The sequence below is a fragment of the Eleutherodactylus coqui genome, chromosome 7 (assembly GCF_035609145.1).
Source record: "Eleutherodactylus coqui strain aEleCoq1 chromosome 7, aEleCoq1.hap1, whole genome shotgun sequence".
Lineage (NCBI taxonomy): Eukaryota > Metazoa > Chordata > Amphibia > Anura > Eleutherodactylidae > Eleutherodactylus > Eleutherodactylus coqui.
In genome coordinates this window covers 186,136,405-186,145,138 of record NC_089843.1, presented here as the reverse complement: position 1 = coordinate 186,145,138, position 8,734 = coordinate 186,136,405, and positions in this window count along the sequence as shown.

Here is an 8,734-nt window from a genome sequence, read left to right as displayed (position 1 = left end):
CCAGTCCAGCTGGTTATATGACTTATATACCCGGGAAATGCAATATGTTTGCACCACTGATAATGTCTGGGGAGAAGACTGCCATTATTGGGGATCAGTGGGACGGAACACAGGAACAGACTAGTCCTATAAACCGCAAAATGCCTTAAATAAGAAAGATAAGAGCGGGAAATCCCTATTTAGCCTTAAGAATAATAAGGACAGAGGGAATTGGAAGGCTGAACTTAGTATGTTGCTTGGTTTTAATATGGTTCTTACACTAACCATGGAAAAATCCAAGCCCGGGGGACGGGGGGGACTACCGTTTGGGGACATACTGATACGGAAGGACAGATCCCTTAGGGAAGTTTAAAATAAGGGATATGGTAGATGCACCAGAATGGAGGCCTTCACTTAGTCCCATGCCCATAATTAACCCCCTCCGCCCTAAAATAAAGACCTTGATGAACATGATGATCATAGCCGACCCTACCTTTGAGGACACCTTGACAGTAGAGACTGGCTACTCTGACCAGAATCTCTGGTTGGAATTAATGAGGTACAATGCTAACAAGAGCAACAAGTCTAACTGTTGCGTGTGCAGTTTCTTAGTCTCTTCACAAACATTTCCGCTAATTACACTGCTTGTGAGAAGCGGAAGAAGGAATACTCTATAACTACTTAAGTGTTTTGCACCAGAGAGAGTATTACTGACTACCCTGGAAACTACACCTGCCATGCAAATGGGCAGGGGGGGGGGAGATTTTTGGCGAATTCACTAACGGGTATTGCTCCTCCTACGGTACGATAGGAGGGGAATGGATGCAGAATCAGGTCCAGTCCTTAGGAGACGTTTACTGGCTTTGTGGAGACATGAGGTGGAGGACCCGCCTGGAAGGTAATTGGACAGGGGAGGGTGCCTTAGTAAAGCCCTTATACTCCTCCACATCCTGGCAGACAGCACTGATGAATAATGAGGTAACCCCCAATAGTTACTTTATCTCGATCCAACTCCATCTGTGTTTTGTGGTTTTCTTGTCATGTTGGTCTATCCTTGTTTTCTGCATAGGTACCTTCCAGTCTTGTCACTAGGCAGTGTAGGGTCAGTGTTGGCGGCCTGGACCTGTCCACCTTCAGGGCTATCTCCAGGAGGGACATTGGTGTGGGTGAAGATCAGGGAGTCCCGCGACGTGCGTACCTGTGCACACTACTAGTATTGTAACATTATACTAGAGCGAGAAAAGAGACTCCTGGTAGTAGATTTGATCTACACGTGTACATTAACGTCATAGGACAGCCAAGGGGGGTACCTGACGAGTTTTAAAAATTAGAGACCAAGTTAAAGCTAGATTTGAGTCCATTTTTCTGATCATTATGGTAAATAAAACATTGACTGGATTAATTATGTTTATTATAATTAGCAGCGGTTTATAAATTACACTAGAGATACGTTATAGGGACTAGTCGACCAATAGGACCTACCTCGACTATGACTTTTCAAAATAGAATGGCCTTAGATATGATTTTAGCTAAAAAGGGGGGTGTCTGTAAGATGATAGGGGAGACTTGTTGTACCTACATCCCAGACAACACGTGACCCGCGGGTAAAGATGCAGTTGCCATTAAGAAGCTGACCGCACTAACTAGAAGAGCTAACCTTTGGGACCAGTACTTGCCATGGATGAGTGGGTGGCAAAGGATCCTGGCTCAGATGGGTGTCGCTGTTGAATGTGAACTAATTATCTTTTCCGTTCTAGTCTGCTGTGTTATCCCCTGTGTCAGGAAGACCTGTGAAACTGCCACTGGAAAAAGCCGCTCCCACAATGAGTTTGCTGGATGCATCCCCAGAAGGAGTGGACAAGTCCTACACCCCTTTGAAGACCCTAAATCGAACCTTCAACGCGCTCCAGTTATAGGCTCATGTGCAGACAACTGTGAAAATTTGACGGGAAGAGTTAGAGGATAGACATTTTAAGGGGGGATTGTAGTAGACATGATGATTAGTTAGCGAAAAATGTCTATTGATTTATAATAAACTTGAAGTATTGCGCAGCTGTAGTGACTTTAACTCTGTAGAGGCAAATGGCTGCATAATCTCATTATGGTAATTGCTGGACAATGGCATGGTGAAAGATGTGTGGTATAATGTTAGCCTAATACAAAGTTCCACAAGCAGCCTCTAAGAGTTAAAGTCACAATATTATGTATACCTGTATTCATTATTGTGTGTTACCCCAGCCCTTCCTTCCCCCACACCGAAACTTCCCCTCCATACTGAAACTTCTCGAACAAAGACTGCCACGTACACTGAAATTCCTTCAGCTCGACCGCATGCTGAGAAGACAAAGTCCACACGCACACTGGACTTGAGAGAAAGGTGGGCAGGGAGGCGGGGAATTCTATATGACCCAGCGAATAAGAATATATATATGTTACTGATGTAATCTGTTGAACGCCCATAAAGGGCAGGTATTATGTGTTTCAATAAAACCTGGGGCTCTGGGGGATTGTAACCGCAGAGAGAGCTGGTTGAGATTCAAGGCTGATGACTTGTGTCCGATTGGTTTCTTTCATTATGTGTGCACGCTATACAATTAGGAAGCTACAGAATACCCTGAAACCTGCTGAAGGAAAATATGATCCAGTTCACTTATAGTTAGAAAAATGCGGTATATATATTAGATCCTGTGAATGGGAGTACTACTTTATATGGAAAAGTACAACCCCCAGGAGATCCTGCAAGTCTAGTGATAGCTTCCACGGCTGCCATGTCGTTAAACATGTTAAAGGGGAAGATACTATTGATGACCCTTCGTCAGGATATCAGGATATGTCATCAATAGTTGATTGGCTGGAGTCCGTGCAAGCGCAGCTCTCATTGAAATCAACGCGAGTTGCGCTTGCAGTTACAAGCGCCCAATACTACACAGAGGTCAGAGCGGAGACTCCAGCTGCTTCTGCTCCAACCTCTATGTTATTGCAGAGTTGTCAGCGGGCGCAGAATCGGCTCTGAAGGACCCCAAACAATCAACTATTGATGATCTATCCCAAGGATAGGTCATCAATAGTATTCTCCCTGGAAATCCCCTTTAAGCCCTGCCTATTGTAGAGCTTAAGGGCTTCTACCCACTAGCATTTTTTTTAATGCTGTGATATCGCTGTGTTTTTTTTCAATGGGACTTTCTAATGTTAAAATCGCATTGCACAAAAATCGCAAAAGCACAAACTTGCGATTTATATGCGATGCAATTTCAACATTAGAAAGTCCCATTGAAAAAAAATGCAGCGATATCTCAGTGTTAAAAAATACGCTAGTGGTTAAAAGCCCTAATATGTGATTGTTAAAACTGCAATTTATTGCAATACTGATGGGAACTCATAGAATGTAAGATTTAAGTTAAAAAAAACTATTAAAAATATACAGTAGGATATGCCGATGCGTGCGCAAAAAAAAGTATAGTTCTTTCCACATATATGCAGTGTTCAGCTGCGAGCAAATATTAGACATACTGATTATTATTGAAAAAACTGTTAAAATGACAAAGTGCGTGATAATTGTTAAGTCTAAATCCAAGCCATTGTTCACTTTTCTTTCGTCGTTCAGTTTCAGCCTACATAAAAATCATCAGTGGTTTACTGGAGTCCCATTACATTAAACCCCTAAGGACATGGCCTGTTTGGGCCATGAAGGTGCAACGATTTTTGGGGAATTTTGATCTCCGCTTTTGAAAACCCATAACTTTTTTAATTTTTCCATCAACATGGCCATATGATGGCTTGTTTTCTTCCGTGGTGAACTAAAGTTTTTATTGCTACCATTTTTGGGTGCAAATAATGTATTGTAAAACTTTTTTTAGTTTTCTCCACTTTGCACAATGCAAAAAAACCCTTTTTTAAAAATTATAATTATTTTTACATCGCTGTATTCAAAGTCCAATAACTTTTTTATTTTTCCATGGACGGAGCTCTGTAAGGGCTTGTTTTTTGCGTGATGAGCTGTAGTATTTGTACCATTTTGGAGTACATACGGCTTTTTTGATCCCTTTTATTGCACTTTGTGGGCGATAAAACAAAATTAGCCTTTTGCCTCAGTTTTTTTTACTGTTTTTGCTGTGCAGGATAAATAATGTGTTCAATTTTTAGTACAGGTCATGACGGACACGATGATACTAAATATGTAGGGGTTTTTTTAGTAGTGGAAAATCATCTATTACAGTTTTTTCTTGCTATTTTTTTCCTGCTTTTTTATGCTCTTTATGTCCCTGTAGGGGACCTGAACCATAGCAGCTATAATCACTATGATAAGGCATTGCATTGCAAGCAACCCATTGGCCCTCCGTGTATACATCGTTGGGGTCCAATGACATCACAGAGGGAGCGCTCTCCCTCTGTGAACCCTTTACATGCTGCGATCTATGGCAAGTAGCGGGTTAACAGTGGGGGTCTCTGTCCTTATGTACCCTGTTGCAGCGGGTGTCCAGCTAGTGGTAACATCCGTCTCCCACTGCAGGATGGCGCAGACTCAGCTTTAAGTACAACACAGCCAAGACATAAACTTACATCCTGTGTCATTAAAGGGTTAAACACTCCCCACTCAGTGTTTCACATAGAATCTGAAGCATTGAGTGAAAAGTGAATGAGAAGTGACTAATTTGCAACGATAATCTGCCTGTCTAAACATTTTGCACGAACACAAATGATTGTGAACGAATTAGTGGTGACATCACTCGCTCCCATGCACGATTAAACAAAAATAAGCTTGTGTAAAAGGGGCGTTACTGTTCCTTCACTAGAGAGACCTCATTAATAAACAGCATCTACAAAATGCTTCATTGGACGATATTGCTGAAATTATAGGAGAGAATGGAAGCAGAAAGCAGGAGTTGACAATGAAAGTCTCAATAAAAAAAGTCCTTAACCTCTTAACGACCAGCCCATAGTGTTTTTACGTCCTCCCGAAGTGGGCTTTATTCTCTGAGGACGTAAAAACATGTGTCCTGCAGAGAATAAAGCCCCTCGGGCTGTGGACGTGACAGCTCCATGCTGTCGGTGTCCGCAGGTAGCTGACAGCATGGAGCTGTCATCCCGGGCTGTTCGGACTCCCCCCCCCCCCCCCCCGGCATTGCGATCGGCGCTATGCAATGGATAGCGCCGATCGCAAAAAAGTAAATAAAAGTGCAATAAAAGTTAAAGATTCAGCTGCTCTGATGGATCGGATCCATCGGAGCAGCTGAAATTACTCACTGAGGTCCGCGGCACGGCTCCCCGCAGTCCCGATGCTTCGGGCCCCGTAGCCGTCCTTCTGTGCATGCGCACCAGGCGGCATTACGTCAGCCGCATGCGCAGAAGGCCCGGCGGCGCGGGAAATTTAAAATCTCCTGGCTCCCGGCTCCTGTAGGTAGCCGGGAGGCAGAATATGTCAGCGGGGACCATTGTATAACGGCGATCGCGGAAAAGTGAAAAAAAGTGTAAAAAAAGAAAAGTTTCACCTCCCCTCATGGATTGGATCCATGAGGGGAGGTGAAAATACTCACCTCAGGTCCGCCGATGTCCTCCGGCCGGTGTCGGGACCCCCCGCTGGCTTCTGCGATGTGGCGCGCATGCGCAGAAGCCGGCGAGCCCGGCAAATTCAAAATCTCCCTGCACCCGGCTGTCACAGATAGCCGAGTGCAGGGAGATATGACTGGGGATCGCTGTATGCGGTTTCCAGTCATATGATCACCGTTATCCATCAGAAAACGGTGATCATATAAAGTTAAAAAGTCAAAAAAAAAAGTTTAAAAAAGTTTAAAAAGTTCAAGTTTCATCTCCCCTTACGGATCGTATCCGTAAGGGGGGGATGAAATTACGTACCCAAGGTCCCGGATTTGTTCCCTGGTGGGATGTTGATCCGTGGACCTTACCCCAGCTTCTGCGCATGCGCCCGTCAGCATGATGGCGGACGCATGCGCAAAAGTGAAAGATTGCCCAAGAAATTTAAAATCTCCCTGGTGCTGGCTACCAAAGATAGCCAAGAGCCTGGAGATGTCAAGGGGAGCCGCGGTATGTGGTTACTGGTCACGTGATCGCCGTTATCCAATGCATAATGGCGATCACGTAAAAGTTCTTTAAAAAGTGGCAGTTTCATCTCCCCTCACCGATGAGATCGGTGGGGGGGAGATGAAACCTCTTCTCGGAGGCTTCCGCATTTGAATCCAGATGCGATTATCCTCCATGGATCCTGCCAGCTACTGGGTATGTGCCCGCCGGCAAAATGCCGGACACATTCGCAGGAACCGGGGAGCCCAGGAAATTTTAAATCTCCTTGCTCCCAGCGACCAACGGTCGCCGAGAGCCTGAAGCAGTGACCGGCGGCCTTGCTGAGCGGTCCCCGGTCACGTGATAAAGTAGCGAACTAACATTAGGCCGGTCACACATGACCGGAGAGGAATTACGGGTTCTGCATGCACTTGATCAGCGGTAATCCACGGATCAACCGCATGCATTGGATTACACAATTCCCCCCAATTAGTGGATTGGAATTACGGAATCCACTCGCAGAAACAGAACACGGCATGCTATATTTTACCGCGGATATCCGCGACCTAGAGCTCATTGTGCTCTATGACCGCGGATATACCCGCAGCCCATATGCAAACACATTGTGTACGGGCTGCGGGTACATGGGTCATCTCTAAGCGACGGCACGGGAAATATAAACAAAAAACCGCTTGCGTGAGTAGGCAGTTATGCGCAGTACATTACGCGGCCGTACGCAGGGTCACAGACAGGCTCACAGCTGGGATCCGCTGCGGGCCTCCGCAAGCAGATTCCGCCTACGGTCGTGTGAGCCCGGCATTATTCAGACTGCTACCTGTAATACGTAATTTACAAGAAGCCCCGGGAACGTTCGCCTTCCTGCAGTTCCAGGAGCAGCTTGTTGAGCAACTTCTCTGTGAGACCGCCGTACCGCAGCAAAATTACAAAGCCTCACAGAGCGACACTTTTTACACCCCATACCCGCCGCTGAGGTTACGAAATACCCCCCAAAATACATGAGAGGAGGGGGGGGGATACCCGGTTTTCTTGCCCCTTGTGCCCATCCCAAGCAGCCTCCGTAATTATCCCTGTCTTCGGACATAAAACGCAGTTTATATTATTACCTTTATCTAATACTTAGGGAATGCCAAAAAAATGGGGATGGCGAGGGGGGGGGAGGGGGGAGGGATTATTTTTAGGAGGTCAATTTTTTTTCTGTATAAGTGGGCAATGGGGCCTGGAATTTATTCAGTTCTGCCCTGAAATCCAGCGGGCATTCCCTCCATTATGGGCCTAGCCATGTGTCCTGTAAGTAGATTAGGGCCACAATGGGTATGTTTCTGAACACGGGACAAACTGGGGTATCCATTTTGGGGTGAACGTCTTCATTCCTATGCACATTATCCAAAAAAAACAGTTTTAAATTGACAAAATTGCCAAACAAATGAAACTCGTAATTTTTTCCTTTTGCTTTGCTTAGTTTCATTCAAATACTTTGGGGTCAAAATACGCAGTACACCCCTAGATGAATTTGTTAAGGGGTCTAATTTTCAAAATGGGGTCATTTGAGGGGGTTCTTAATCGTTTTGGCTGCTCAATGGGGACTGGAATTTATTCCGTTGTACCCTGAAATCCAATGGGTGCTCCTTCCATTATAGGCCTAGCTATGTTTCCTTTAAGTAGATTAGGGCCACAATGGGTATGTTTCTAAACACGGGACAAACGGGGGTATCCATTTGGGGGTGAACGTCTTCATTCCTATGTACATTGTCCAAAAAAAACAGTTTTTAAATTGACACAATTGCCAAAAAAATGAAAATCATAATTTTTTCCTTATGCTTGGCTTAGATTCATTCAAAAACTGTGAAGTCAAAAAAGTCATCATACACCTAGATAAATTCGTTAGGGGGTCTACTTTTCAAAATGGGGTCACTTGTGGGGGTTCTCCATCGTTTCGGTCACTCAATGGCTCTACAAGTGGGCAATGGGGACTAAATCTCCATCAAGCAAAATTTCTGTTCCGAAAGCCACCGGTTGCTCCTTTCATTTTGGGCCCCATTGTGCATCCAGACATACTATTAGGGCCACAATTGGTATGTTTCTGAGCGCGGGAGAAACAGTAGTATCCATTTTGGGGTGCAAGTCTTCATTCATATATGTGCTGTACAAAAAAACTGCTTTTAAAATGACAGATTTACCAAAAAAATGAAAATCGTAATTTTTTCCCTTCGGCTTGGCTTAGATTCATTCAAAAACTGTGAAGTCAAAAAAGTCATCGTACCCCTAGATAAATTCGTTAAGGGGTCTACTTTTCAAAATGTGGTCACTTGTGGGCGTTCTCCATCTTTTTAGTCACTCAATGGCTCTACAAGTGTGCAATAGGGCCTAAATCTCCTTCAAGCAAAATTTCTGTTCCAAAAGCCACCGGTTGCTCCTTTCATTTTGGGCCCCATTGTGCATCCAGACGTAAGATTAGGGCCACAATGGGTATGTTTCTGAGCACGGGATAAACAGGGGTATCCATTCTGTGGTGCAAATCCTAATTTTCATGTGTACTATAGAAAAAAGTCCTGTCTTTAAAATGACATACTTGCAAAAATATGAAATTTTAGTTTTTCTCTTCTAAATTGCATTGAATCTTGAAAAAAAACTGTGGGGTTAAAATACTCATGACACCCCTTAGTGAATACGTTAAAGGGTGTAGTTTTTAAAATGGGGTCACTTGTGGGAGTATCTA